Source organism: Canis lupus, chromosome 12 (assembly GCF_003254725.2).
Source record: "Canis lupus dingo isolate Sandy chromosome 12, ASM325472v2, whole genome shotgun sequence".
Taxonomy (NCBI): domain Eukaryota; kingdom Metazoa; phylum Chordata; class Mammalia; order Carnivora; family Canidae; genus Canis; species Canis lupus.
This window is the reverse complement of record NC_064254.1, coordinates 47,748,838-47,764,592: the sequence shown is the minus strand read 5'-3', so window position 1 is coordinate 47,764,592 and position 15,755 is coordinate 47,748,838. Positions and strand designations below refer to the sequence as shown.

At 35.9% G+C, this 15,755-nt stretch overlaps 1 long non-coding RNA gene across 2 annotated transcripts in view; it reads right to left on the bottom strand.

The window, feature by feature from the left end:
* Window positions 1-15,755, bottom strand: part of LOC112658398 (uncharacterized) — a 36,519-nt gene that overhangs the window by 17,533 nt on the left and 3,231 nt on the right. For both annotated transcript variants that reach the window (XR_007401295.1, XR_003135667.3), the window contains exon 2: window positions 8,635-8,808. This is a non-coding gene — a long non-coding RNA (uncharacterized LOC112658398). The remainder of the gene's footprint in view (window positions 1-8,634; window positions 8,809-15,755) is intronic.

Below are 15,755 nucleotides of genomic sequence, written 5' to 3'. Positions count from 1 at the left end.
GAGAGAACAGAGGTCAAAGAAAACAGGCAATGTTTGAAGTGATAATGTTGGAGAAACATCCAAATTTGATGAAAGACATGAATCCACAAAAAGAGAAGGTATGATTGATAAATAAATAAATCCATACCTATAAGCATTGTAATGAAAGTGTGGCATGTTGTGATGATTAATTTTATGTGTCAACTTAACTAGGTTAAAGTATGTCCAGATAACTGGTAAAAACATTACTTCTGAGTATATCTGTGAAGATATTTCCTGAAGAAATTACCATTTGAATTCATGAACTAAGTAAAGCAGATGGTCCTCCTCAGGGTGGTTGGACATCATCCAATCCATTGAGGACCTGAATAGATCAAAAAGGTGGAGGAAGGGCTAATCACTATCTCCATTTGAGCTGGGACATCTATTTTCTTTTGTCCTCAGACATTTGTGATCTTAGTTGGTAAGCCTTAAAATTTGGACCAGGACTTACACCGTCACCACCCTCCACCCCCTGGTTCTCAGGCTGTTGGACTCAGACTGAATTATACCACTAGATTTCCTGGTTCTCCAGCTTACAGATGGCAGATTGTGGGACTTCTCAGCCTCCATAATCATGTGAGCCAATTCCTATTTTGTATATATGGTTCTGGATTCTCTGGAGAACTCTGACTAACACAAATATCAAAGAAAAATAGTCTTATAAGTAACCTGAAAGAAGAGATAAATATGATAAACCATTTAAAAGGGAATGACAGCTGGACAAAGCACCCTTCTTAACAGGAATAATGGAAGCCAGTGACAGTGTAATTTACCTTTAAAGTGAATTGTGTACTCAACTAAATTATCTCTCAAGATAACTATCTTTCAAAAATTAATGTTGGGGTGCCTGGGTAGCTAAGTGGTTGAGTGTCTGCCTTTGCACAAATTGTGATCCTGGAGTTCTGGAATCGAGTCCCACATCAGGCTCCCTGGGGGGAGCCTTCTTCTCCCTCTGCCTATGTCTCTGGCTCTCTCTGTGTGTCTCTCATGAATAAATAAATAAAATCTTTGAAAAATGCTAATGTGAAATAAATATATTTCCATACAAACAAAAACTGAGAAAGCTATTACTAGCAGACTTTCAGTAAAGGAACTTTTAAACTTCAAAAATATACTTAACATTTAAATAGCATTTTCTATATGCCAGGTTCCTCATATTTATTAGCAAATTCATCCTCAAAATAATCCCCTGTTGTAGTCACTATCATTATCCACATTTTACAGTGAGGTTAAGGTCCAAGGTCACACTGTTAGTAAATAACAGCTCCAGGGTTTGAACTCAGTCTAAGTAAGCCTAAATGAAGGTGCATTTTAAGACAAAAGAAAATATTACCAGAAAGGTCTGAGATTCAAGAAGAAATAGTGGACAAAGAAACCAGTAAATATATTGGTGTATATAAACTAATGTTGTCTGTATAAAATGATAATGCTAATAATTATGCTCTCTAATCTGTGGAGTTAAAAATCATATAAAATTGATAAAAATTGCATATAAATTCAAAGGGAGTAGTGTTATAAGTCTATGTTCTAAGTATAAATTGCTTTAACGTCTATATATTTGTCAAGATGATAGTAAGAATGAATTAACTTTAAACTTTCTTAATTTAAGAATAGATGGTAGAGTGGTGTGCATGATTTCTGAAAAAGGCTGCTGCTTATGACTAAAGATGTAGAGTGGCTGAGTGGATTTAAAAAAATAAGATCCAACTATATGCTATTTAAAAGAGACTCACTTTGGATTTAAGGACACAAATAGGCTGAAATTGAAGAGATGAAAAAATATTCTGTGTAAATGGTAGCTAAAAGAGAGCCAGCGTGGCTATACTTACATCAGACAAAACAGACTTTAAGTCAAAAACTGTCGCAAGAGATAAAGAAGGACATAAAATAATGATAAAAGGGTAAATTCACCAGGAGAATATAACAATTATGAATATAATTGTACCCAATATCAGATACCTAACATATAAAGCAAAAATTGACAGATCTGAAGAGAGAAATAGAGAGGAATATAATAATGAAGTAGGAGACTTTACAATACCCTACTTTTGATAATGGAGAGAACAACCAGACAGAAAATTAACAAATAAACAGTGAACTTGAACAACACCATATCCCAATGAACCTAAGGGGCATATATGGAACATTTCACCTAATAGTAGCAGCAAATACATTCTTCCCAGGTACATATGGAACATTTTCTAGCATAGACATGTGTTAGGTCACAAAATAAGTGTTAACAAATTTAAGAAGACTGAAATCATATCAAGTACCTTTTCTGACTATAATGAAATGAAACTAGAAATCAATACCAGAAGGAACACTGGAAAATTGACAAATATGCAGAAATTAAACAATATGCTTTTGAATAGCCAATGGGTTAAAGAAGAAATCAAAAGAGAAATTAGAAAACTGAGACAAGTGAAAACAAAACAACATTTCAAAACTTTTGGGATGCAGCATAAACAATTGTAAAGGAAGTTCATAGCAATAAATTCCTACATAAAAAAAAGAGAAAGATCTCAAATACACAACAAAACTATACACCTCAAGGAACTAGATAAAAAAGAACAAACTAAGCTTAAAGTGAGGAAAACGAAGGAAATAATAAAGGTTGGAGCAGAAATAAATCAAATATAGAACAAAAACATTTTTTAAATCAATAAAAGTAGGAGTTGGTGTTTTGCAAAGATAAATAAAATTGATAAATCTTTAACCAGACTAGGGAAAAAAAGACGTTTCAAACAAATAAAGTCAGAAATGAAAGAGGAGACATTACAACAGATGTCACAGAAACAAAAAGGATCATAAGAAACTATAATAAACAATTATATGTCAAGTAACTGAATGACCTAGAAGAAATGGATAAATTCCTAGAAATATAAGGCCTGCCAAGGCTGAATCAAGAAGAACTGGGAAGCCTGAATAGACCAATAATAAGAAGTATGAAATTACTTCAATACAATAAAGACTATATATGAAAAGCCCACAGCTAACCTCATACTAAATAGTAAAAAACTGAAAGCTTTTCTTCAAATATCAAGAATGAGGCAAGGTTTCCCTTTCTCATCACTTCTATTCAACATAACAGTGGAAGTCTTACCCATGACAATTAGGCAAGAAAAAAAATGCATCCAAATGGAAAGGAAAAAGTAAAATTGTCCCTCTTTGCAGATGACATGGTTTTATATATAGGTTTCCTAAAGACTACACACACACACACACACACACACAAACTGTTAGAAGTAATAAATTCAGTAAAACTGCAGGATTCAAAATCAACACACGGAAATCAGGTGCATTTCTATATACTAACAATGAATTATCTGAAAAGGAAATTAGGGAAACAATCCCATTTACAATAGTGTCAAAAAGAATAAAATACTTAGGAATGAACTTAAGTAAGGAGATAAAAGACTTACTACAAAACCACAAAACATGATGAAAGGAATCAAAGAAGACACAAATGGAAAGATGTCTCATGTACACTGATTGGAAGACAATATTGTTAAAATGTCCATATTACCCACAAAATGATCTACAGATTCAATGTAATCTCTATCAGAATTCCAATGGCATTTTTATAGAAATAGAAAAACCAATTCTATAACTCACAGGGGACCAAAAAGAACCCCCAAATAGTCAAAACAATTAGAAGAAAGCTGGAGTCAAAATACTTACTGATTACAAAGCTACAGTAAATAAAACAGTTATTTACTGGCATAAACACAGACATATAGACCAATGGGAACAGAATGGAGAGTCCAGAAATAAATCCACACATATACAGCCAACTAATTTCAACAAGAGTGTGAAGAATACACAATGAGAAAGGATAGTCTCTTCAACAAATGGTGTTGAAAACTGGATATTGGCATGCAAAAGAATGAAACTGGACCCATATACCATACACAAAAGTCAATTCAAAGTGGATTATAAGCTTAAATGTAAGATCTGAAACTATAAAACCTCAATAAGAAAATGTGGGGAAAAGCTTCATGACATTGGTCTTGGCAATGATTTCATGGATATTGGCATCAAAAACACATACAACCAAAGCAAAAATAGGTAAGTGGGACTACATCAAATTGAAAATCTTCTGCGTAGTAAAGGAAATACTGACAGAATGAAAAGGTAACTTACAGAATGGGAGAAAATACTTATATGTCATATATCTTATAATGGGTTAATTTACAAAATATGTAAGGAACTCCTAAAATTCAATACCAAGAAAAAAAGTATTAAAAATGAGTTAAAGACCTGAACAGACATTTCTCAAGAGAAGACATACAAATGGCCATCACTTATATGCAAAGATGCTCCATGTCATTAATCATTAGGGAAATGCAAACTGAAATCAGATGAGACATAGTCTCACACCTGTTGATAGTTATATTTAAAAAAAGACAACAAGTGTTGGCAAGAATGTGAAAAACCAAAATCCTTATACACTGTTGGTAGGAATGAAAATGGTATAGCTACTATGGAAAATTATATGAAAGAGGTCCTCAAAAAATTAAAAATAGAACTATCATATGATCAGCAATCCACTTCTGGGTATTTATCCAAAATAGTTGAAATTAGGATCTCAAAGAGGTAGGATTCCTATGTTCATTGTGGCATCCTTGAAGCAACCTTAATGTCCATTGATAAATGAATAGATGAAGAAAATGTCACATACATACATATATATACATATATATATATATATATATATATATATATATATATATATAAATACTGCATGATTCCATTTATTGTGAGGTATCTAAAATAGTCAAACTGATAGAAGCAGAGTGGAAAAGTGGTTGCCAGGAGCCCAGAAGGAAGGAGAAATAGGGAGTGGTTAACCAAGAGGTATAATGTTTCAGTTATGTAAGATGAATAAGTTCTAGAGATCTGTGCCTATAGTTAACAATAAATGCTGTATTGTATACTGAAACAATCTATTAGGAGGGTACATTTCACATTCAGTGTTCTGATCAGAGTAAGAAAATTTTTTTTTAATTTGAAAGAACTTTAAGGAAAAATTGATATTATCTATCATCATAGTGGAAAATTTCAATACATCTCTCTCAATTATTAACAAGGCAAGCTGACAAAAAATCAGTAAAGCTATGGAAAATTTGGACAACAAAATTAACAAGCTTGGTCTCTTTGACTTATACAATATAATGCACCCATCATTTACTACATTTAAAAATGATGAGTATGTTCTCAGCCACAGGACAAGTTTTAGCAAATTTCAAAGAATTTCCATCACATAATCATATTCTCTAACCACAATGCAATTAAGTTAGACATCCATAACAAAAGGATCACTGTAAAAAGTCTTCACACAGGTATTTGGTAAGGAAACAATGTTCCAAAAAGTCACAGTGCAAAAAAAAAAAAAAAAGTAATAAAAATGTAAATTTATTTTAGAACACATGGAAGTACTAAAAAATGAAAACACAATATATCAATACCTATGGGATACACTAAACATATATTTCAAAAGACATGTATAGCTTTCAAGGCTTATATTAGAAATAAAAGACTGAAAATTTAGAAGTCAAGCATCAACTTTCAAGAAGTTGAAAAACATAAAGTCAAGTATATAGGAAGAGATAATACAGATAAGAGCAGACATTAATGAAATTATTTAGATAGACATAAAAATAAAGTTACAATTGTTGATAAGGAAAAATCTCTATGATCTCTTATTAAATAAAAAGCAAGGTGAAGAATCACACTAATAATATGATCAGGATTGTGTAAAAACTAAGATGATACATCTATATGTATAATATGTCTTTTTTATATAATATGTCTTTAAAAGGAAACGAGACAACAAATGAAGATTGTTTCTAGAGATAGTGGATTTGGAACAAGGAGGAAGATTTTGGTTTTTCATTTTATACCCCCAAATTTTTTCTATGTTCCATATTAATTTCACAATTAAAAAATCCAAAAATTATTTTATCCAATAGGAAAAATTTCTTTTACATCAAAAAGTGAAGAAGAAAAAGAAGAAAGGAAAAAAAGAGGAAGAACAAACAAAAATATAATAGGCTTTCTGTTCGTAGCACAAGCATACCGTGTAATAGTCATTTGATTGACCAGTTGAAAATTCTTGGATAAAAATAATTGCACCAAAGCAAATGTCAATGATTTGGCACATTGAAGCTCTTTGTGGAATTTCAAAAAATTTCTGGCCTTTGAATATCTCTCAAATGAACCTCTTGCAGGAATGATCAAGGAAAAAAGAAATAGGGCATAAATAAATAATACTAGGAAATAATGGCAGACTTACTACAAATTTGCTAGAACTTTATAAGATAAATGGTAGTAATTTAAAAGATAGATAAATTGTAGATAATTTAAAAGATAAACTTACATATGGTAAGTTTATGGCAATTTGATATACATATTTTTTAAGATTTTATTTATTTATTCATGAGAGACACACAGAGAGAGAGGCAGAGACACAGGCAGAGAGAGAAGCAGGGTCCATGCAGGAAGCCGGAGGTGGGACTTGATACCCCATCTCGGGGATCACACCTGCAGCCGCAGCAGCCGGAAGGCGGCGCTAAACTGCTGGGCCACTGGGGCTGTCCTGGCAACTTGATATTGACAAATTCTTGCAAGAATACAACTTAACCAACCCAAAGAGTAAGAAAGAGAAAGGCAGAAATGTCTGTAACCTTTTGAAGAAAACTGAAACAGTAGTTTAAAAATCTTCCTATATAGGAAACACCAAACCCAGTTTTGCATCAAAATGAGATACAACTTTATACCTAGCAAATTAGAAAAAAAAAATAGAAAGTCTGACACCACCAAGTTTTGATGGTGATGTGAATGATGCAAGCAGAAGTATTCTCCACTGAAGACAGGAGAATAAAGTGTACAGGCATTTTTGGAAATAGCGGCATATTCAAATATGCCCATATTCTATAACCCATCATTTCTGTTCTTAGGCATATTTATCCATTAGAAACTCATATCTCTGATCTAGAGACAGCCATAAGAATGTTTATAGCAACAACCATCCTGCATATATTCACACAAAGCTAGACCATTTAGAAGTGAAAATAAATACAGCTAATAAAAAAACTTGAGTGAATCTATCTACAAAATGCTAAATGAAATAAGCAATCTACAATGCAATGTCATTTTTTATAAACACTAAAGACAGTATTTTGGTGATAAATACATGATAAAATTTATTTTTTAAAAAACAAGGCAGGATTATACAAATTTCAGGAGGTCAGTTACTCTGATGGTGGAGATAGTGTATAGGATAGGAGAGGAATATAAATACACATTTTTTTAAAGTATTAGAAATTTACTGACTCTTAAGTTGGATACTTATGTTCATGAGTATTCACTTTATTAATGTTTCATAATTTACTTACATATGTTCTTTTTCCATTACCAACATGCAGGGTGACTATATGAGGGCTGATTCTGTCACTGTGTTCAGGAGAGAGGTGCCCCTGAGCAGCTGACAGGGCTGCTCCACTCCCTTAGTAGGTTCTTGTGATGGATATGTGTGTGTTAGCCTCTCTTAGCTTCATGACAGCTGCTGGTGAGGTCATGAACCTTCCCTTCTCTTCCCATGCCTTCCAACTAACCTTCTGAGAGTAATTTAAATTACTTATTCCTATGTACTGAGAGATTGTGCTGATAAGAAGAATCTCAAGTGTGCAGCACTCACCCTTCATCACCATTTCAGCTTATGTACATCATTCTCTTGTGAGTTTGGTTACCATAAGACGGCATCTCTTAGAAGATCTAGATCAATTAAGGACCCAATGATGAGATGGTATTTCTTATCATGCAGAGCTGAGGGTCAGATTATAGGCCATGACATATCAAAGTGTTACTGCCTTGAATGTCCAGTCTTTTATCTTTCTCTGATGGAATCCTAACCAGCTCCATACAATATGAATTTGTTCAGGGTCCCCAAAAAGTTTTTTCTTATATGAAATAAAAGAAATATATTCCTTATGTTCCTACATAATACATGTAATATCTTATATTTGGGGGGATAGATAAATACATAATTTAATCCATTTACTTTTATTGAGCATCTACCTAGCAGGCTCTATTCTAGGCTTTGAGGTTACAGTAATCCTACCATCATATGAAAGCTTATGTTCTAGTGAGTGTAACAAATTAAAAGAAATTTTATCTGCATTAAAATTGTGCTATTATAGAAATTATAAGAAAATCATGGTTAAATATTTTTAGAATATGATAAGCATGAGATGGACTTTAAGCAACACAAAGATAAAAACTAACACAGTAGCAGTAGTCATTGACACAATTACATAAATATCCAATATGTACTTTTAGGTGATGTATTCCCTTTAAAGTGAAGTCAGATTGTACATTGCCCACACTTGTAATATACACATACTTAATTATATATATGGTAGAGTGACCAGTTTGGATAAATACACACTGAATACTAATAAGCATTTCTGAGTAACAAGATTATAAGTAAATTTTTACAGTAGGCATTTGTTACTTTTATAATAAAAAATCTATGACAGTATTTCCAACTGAAAATAGTAATTGTAGCAACAACAATGTTCTCTGCTTATATGTGAAGATCATACTACTGACCTACTTATAGTAGTGGTGAGAATTTTTGCCAATCCATGTAGCTTCTTGTCCCCTGGGTGACCAGTGATACATGTTCTCTAGATACTTGGCAGTCCTCTAGGAAGTATGTATCTTCATGTTTTTATTTCTCATCAGCATGCTTCGTGGCCACAAGGTTAACCAATCTGCTTTCTCCTAGGAATAGAGAGAAGCATTTTCATCCACTAATTGCCTGTCCCTTTGGTGAACATTGGACAAAATTGCCCTGACTAGGCTGTGTCTCTGGAACTGCTGTAGAAGATTGAACTAACACTCTACTTGTAGGTTCAGGGCCCTGGAGAGTGAAGAAAGGATCCCAGAGCCTGAGCAAGTCAAGTATAGTCTGAGAAGTGGAAGCCAGGAAACATGAACATTCCCAAGAACAGTGGGTTTCACCCTTGTCAGACACAAGTGCCTTTTTTCAATAATGAATATTTTGTACTATAACCTTGACTAAAGTGAAATAAAATTATAAATAATATTATTTACTACATACCTGCTTTTTGGGGGAAAAAAAAACCTAACACCACACCCTAAGTAAAGTATAAAAGAGAACCAAAAGGAAGCAAGTCATGTAATATAAATATATATCATTCTGTAAAAGCTAAAGATTTGTTGATTAAGGGCATAAATGCCATAGTGATGCAATTTTTCAAAATGTTTAACTCTCAAATTACATGGTGGTGGTATTCCTGGAAAATTCAATGTGTATTAAAAACATGACAAAGAAAAAAACAACAAAGAATTTTGGATGGATTTATACATAAATAATGTAGTTAGGCTCTGGGCCCAGAATAATAAAGACACTTCACCTACATGAATGCCCACAAAAACATTTGTAAATTGTATGAGACACAGGACAGTTTTTAATTGTGTGAAACTGCCCTATGAATTGCAGTATGTCTAACATCCTAGCCTTTTATTCTACCCTTCCAACCATGGTGACAAGAGTGCATCCCTTCTCCTATAAATTTCCAAAGCCCTTGAAGGGCAGTATTGGTCTATTATCTTTGAGTTAACCCAGTGCTGTTTTAAAGATGGGGCTAGACTGAGTTTTCACGTCACTCCAGCTGTGTGTTTGTAGGGCTTGATCATGTCCTTTTAAAGGACTCAGTATGAGGTACATGGGTGGTGCAGTCAGTTGAGTGGCCTACTCTTGGTTTTGGCTCAGGCTGTGATGTCAGGGTTGTGATCTCAGGGTCATGATCTCAGGGTTGAGAGCCTGAGCCCCATGTTGGGCTCCATACTCGGTGCAGTGTCTGCTTCAGATTCTCTCCCTTTCTATCTCTCCCTCTGTTCCTCCTGCTTGTGCTCTAAAATAAATAAGTAAAATATTTGTTTTATTTCTCTCTAAAATAAATAAAATAAACTTTAAAAAAATAAAGGGCTCAGTATACACCTGGCATTTTCTGTCAGTGTTTGAAATATACAAAACTTTCACTCCAAAATACAAAACTTTCACTCCATTTCTGGGAATTTGTCCTTTAATTCTCTCAACCAATTATATATACTGACAATGTATAATAGGAGATACATCACTCTTAATAGCCAACCCCTCTAGGTAAAGAATTGAGAGATGGAAGTAGGAGGAGGAGACCTGGACTTTTTACTTTTTATTATATAGCTTTTCATTATGATGATCATGTTTTAGTTTTATTAAAACAGAAGTTTTAAGTCCTGAGAATGAAATGATCAACTTGAGTGTTGAACCCATGGCTTGCTTCAGTGACTCAAACAGTTGATCTCATTAGCCCCAACATATTATTGTGATGTCACAAAAAAAAAAAAAAATGTCATCTTGACATTGTATTATCTGTGAATCATTTTTTAATCAAATAAAATTAAATATCCATGCTTTGTCTCAATGTGCTCTTTCAGGGTTATCCCTAAACCAGTTCATTACTCTGAGGCCTTTCAGAGCAGAAATGAATTAGTAGGGAGATACCCTAGGGAATATGACAGGAATTCTCCAAAAACAGACCTCAGGGGCTGCCTATGAAAGCTGAGCTTCATAGTAGGCAAAGTATCAGACCACAAATTTCACATATTGTCTCAAGCTTCTCATTTTTAGTACTTCAGGGACACTAAGAGATACAGATATTCTGGAGTAATCTTTTTTTATTTTCTACTTTCCTCTTATTTCTTTTTTTCTTTTTCTTTTTCTATATCTCTCATCCACCCAACCAATGGGCTCCTTATTAATAAAAACATCTATTAAAGGGAGAAAGAACTAGAGAAAGGGAAAAGAAAGCCTTCTTCTAGAAGGTAGTGGAGTAGAAAATATTTCAGACCACTGGAGGTGTGGTCTTGACATTAGGATTCTCCTTATAACATATCATCATAGAAAGTTTCAGAACTGAAGTTATTTAAATTTTTAAAAAGATTTTATTTATTTATTTTAAAGAGATATAGAGCAGGGGAAGAGGCATGGGGAGAGGGAGAGAAAACCTCAAGCAGACTCCACCCTGAGGCAGGGCCTGATGGGGGTTTAATCTCATGATCAAATCTCATGAGATCATGACCTGAACCAAAACCAACAGTTGGACACTCAACCAACTGAATTACCCAGATACCCGAGAACTGGAGTTATTTTAAAATGACATTTACTGATGGTTCATTTCCCCCCACTTATTCTTAATAGTTTTGACAGGACAAAATTGTTACATTATTTCTTTTTCTGGACTGCTGTGCTGAGTTGACACTTGCTATCACATGTGACAAACAATTAACAGCTTCTAAATGAAGTTTCTACCCTCCCAGTTTCCTTGCTTGGGAAACACATACTAGATAGAGATAAAGTTACCCTTGTTTTGCTCAATAGCTGCTAAAGGGAAAGTAGGAGTTGTGCAGTCTTAACACTCAGCAACCTGTCTTAAGGGAAATCATATATTTTTTAAGATTTATTTATTTATTTATTTTAGAAAGAGAGAGTGCACAGTGGAGGGGCAGAGGGAGAGGGAGAGAGACAATCTCAAGCAGGACTCTCCACTGAGTGCAGAGCCCAACATGGGGCTCAATCCCATGCTCATGAGATCATGACCTGAGCTGAAACCAAGAGTTAGACACTTAACTTATTGAGCCACCCAGGCACTGTGAAGGAAATGATATTTTTAAAGAAATAATAAATAGCATATTTTCCATATTTTTATGTATAAGGAAACTGTGTCTCCTTGAGTTGAAAAAGTAACCCCCAGTGGGCAACAATCTATATCATGCAGTAGCAAAAACAACCAGTAGATCAGCCAATGTACCAGCTTGGAGAGGCATACCATCAGGCCTCAAACTGAAATTCCTTTCAATAGATGTAATCACCCATTACATACATCCAATATCCTTGCTTAGGAGTCTGCAACTTGGTTATTAGCACACTACTTGCTCTTCCCTGGGCCTTGGGTACAAAGTCAATGCCTTCAAAGCTCTAAGATTCATAATTTATTTATTATTATTTTTTATTTTATCTCTTAAAATGAGCAGAATATTTAAAATATTCCATGTAATTTGATACAACTGAGAAATCAGTGGACCATTACATCAGATAAATTATTAATGGTAATAAAATCCTTCATCAAATTTTTCTTGAAGCTTTCCAACGTATTTCTACCTTTATTATCTTATTAAACATTCTCAAAGACTGCGTAAAAAACAAGTTAGACAGATTAGTGTTATTTTCATCTCCCAGATTAGAAAAGTAAGGTCTAGAAATGATAAATTACAGCCTGGTCATCAGTGCCAGGGGGGATGTTCTGCTTGCAAACCTCACCTATGTCCTCTCTAAATCCATAGTTCTTTAAACAGGAATTAGAAAACAATATGATACTTTCAGTCCTTCAATGCTGTTGAAACAATGAAGTCTGAACTCTACTTGTTTCTTTAATGTGTTTTGGATACAACAGATAAGACAACAAACCCACAGACTAATCATATACCCCATTGGCTTTTGCCAATTCTCATTTTTACTGGCAGCTGCATCTCAAGGAAAAGCTAGCGAACTGCAGGGAGTAGATAATGGGGACTTCTCAAGGTATCAGGACACCCAGACCTCTGTGTAAAGCAGATAATCAACGGCATGTGTTTAGAATGGGCGCCACAGCAAAGAAGTCACAGCTGAGCCCCAAGAAACCCTCAAAATGTGAGCACTTTGTTTACAAATCAGCTGCCCGCCCTCTGGTTTAAGAATGAAAGATCCTGTAGCCATACTGTGATCCTTTCCAGATATTTAATACAGATGCAGCTACAGGATGGCAATAGTGGCAGGACAAATAAAAAGAACTCTCAGTTAGTGAGAGCCTAAGTTCCAGGCACCAGGCTGGGCGTTTTGTGATTATTGTTTCATTTCATCCTTATAACTGGAGACAGAAAGACATTTTCCTTTTTAAGGTCCTACCTGAAGCTGAGAAAACCATGAAGAGCATTAGGAAGAGAATTCACTCAGAAGGCAGTCCCAGTAAAAAAAAAAAAAAAAAAAAGAAGGCAGTCCCATTGACTAAGAAGTACCTGTCTTTTAGCACTATTTTTTTCATTATTTGCCATATTTTGACATTCTAATACTGCAGCTTGCCCCATTTTTCAAAAAAGTGAAATATTTAGACAAAGAATGTTTGTAGCCTTTTTAATTATAGAGTTTTGATGACTATTTTGCAAGTGTTTAATCAAGGCGAGGGGGGGGACAAAAGCTTTATTAACCTGTTTTCTCACTCCCTTTATTTGCACTATGTGTTTGTTTATTATCTGTTAGCACATACTCCTCATATGGTTTGAAATGAAAGGATGATCCATCTCCTCATTACCGATCCTCCGCTTGGTGATGAAAAACAAAACAAAACATATGAACAAAGGAAAAATGCCTTCCTGTCATTTCTCAGCCTTCTTTGCTGCTGCTCAGCTGGGATGTTGAAGAGTGGGGTTTAATGAAAGAAGGTGAGAAGGTGAAAAAAACCTGCCCTAATGAGCATGTGTTTAGTTTTATGGGAAGATCACTGAGAAGCGGCTGTGATTTTCTTTGTGCCTGATATAACGCAGTGTCCCCCAAGGTCAAGGAAGCCCATCGTCCTCTCTTCTTCACCCATTCATTCCCTACCCTGGCAACCAGCTTCTGCACCTAGACCAGATTTTATTTTTGATGGTGGAGTCAGAAAGAATGTCATTTTTCATCTCCAGCTTGTAACTCTTGAGTAACATGCGGAAGTGGCGCAGGAGGTTCTTCAGGTTACTTGCTTCACTGGTAGAGCGTCTTTTGAGCAAGCATCCCAGATCTCAAGCCTGGGATGACAGAGCCCCAGCCACGTCTGTCCGTCCACAGGCTTGCTGACACTTACCCTTTAGACTGGGAACGAGGAAACAAATTCCCATCCGGCAATGCAGAGGCACTGCAAAACAAAATGCTTTACTGCCTCAAAGGAGAACCAATAATAGCTGTCAAAACTCTAAAGCAATGCTCCGAATTAGAATGAAATCGTGCAGTCATAATATCATTCCCAAAAATGTCTTCAATCAGCCAGCCTTCCAGCCCTGTGGTGTGAGCGTCACAGTGAAAATACCAAAGAAAACGCGAGGGTCAAACTTGGATAGAACTCTTAAAACTCTAAGAGAGAGGGATGTTTTTGCTTCACCAGTTCCCAAACCAGGAAATCATTACTCATCAGTCCCAACAGACCACTCCTGTGGGGAGTGGGAGACAGGCACGACCAACCATAAGTAAAAAAAGAAACCTCGAGGTATAGCTCCTTTTGGATCAACAGCTATCTCAGGGAGGCCGGGCACGCTTCTCTAATGTTCCATGTCCAGTATAACTATTAACATTTTGGCAGAAATAAATTGAGATCTTTCTTTGAAGTTGAAATACGCAGCCTTAACTGTGCTCTCATCCTCTACATTTCACTGAGTGAATAACCTAAATTACACAGAACGCCAGTAAATTGGCTCATCATAGCCCTGTTCTAATTTTAAAAGGATAAAGAACTAACAAACGAGAAGCCTCACATGTAGCAGTGCAGGGACCAGTGAAGCCCGTTAAAGGGCTGCCGTACCCTTTCCCCAGGCGGTCACGGGTTCAAAATCAGCCTGGGTTAGTGGTGACCGAGAACCAGCCAATGCCTTTGCGTTGAACGAATGAGCGCCCTCAAACATGATGCTCCTAAGACGGATGCTGAGAGCTTGCACTTGTCACTCTTGCTGTCTCAGGAGTATCGTGGTTGGCCAACCACATGTGGAAACTAAGTAATTTTGCCCCATTTAAAGTTGACCCTTGCATAAGGTGAACTCTGAGGCATCGAAACCCATTTTGAGTTCACGCTGTTTGCCGTCTGCTCCTCTTCCAGCTCTGGGGGAAAAGTCTAGCTGCTCTTTGACTGAGGGCTCTAACATCCTGATGGGCCCAGGACAGACTTTTTCAGTTTGAAACATGTACAAGCATGCCCACAAGAACTGCATTTTTCAGACTACAAAATAACTCTCTCCGTTTCAACAGAGCATTCACATGTGGTGATAAAATGCCAGGTCACAAGTCAAATTTTGACTCCATTACTGAGTCTTGAGCTCTAAATGGGAAGGCAGTACAATTCACCAGCTGTCAGGCTCCAGCCTTCGCCCAGCCCTGAACAACAGACTCACAGGCAAATAGTTAGAGCTGCTGGAGTCGCTACTTGATTAGACTCTTAATGATTGGCTCTGTCCGCAGGTCACTTCAGTGAGTCACTCAATAGATAGACTTAAGCTATTTGGATCCCAGGTTTCTGCTTGGAATTTCATAAAATCCAGTGGGGGGGGGGGGGGCGGGAGGGCGGGAAACAAACTCACCATCAGTCAAAGGAGATTCAGGATGACTCAGAGACCCTTAAGGTAATTAGACTGCTCCTCTTTATGAAAAAGCAAAAGTTGGTGTGAATGAGTTGAGATACAACATTTCCACGGAGTACCCTCGGTAGGTTGTCAGTGGTTTCCACCTTCAGATTCGATATTGAAAACCACACGGGTAGGTTGATGAGTGGAAGAATGTCCTATAAGGGGTACCCTGGGATGTGTCGGAATTGTGTATGGGAGGGATGCTAAATACCTGGGCCACCCCAAGAGCACAGATCACCAGCCTCCAGGGAAGAGTGACCGCT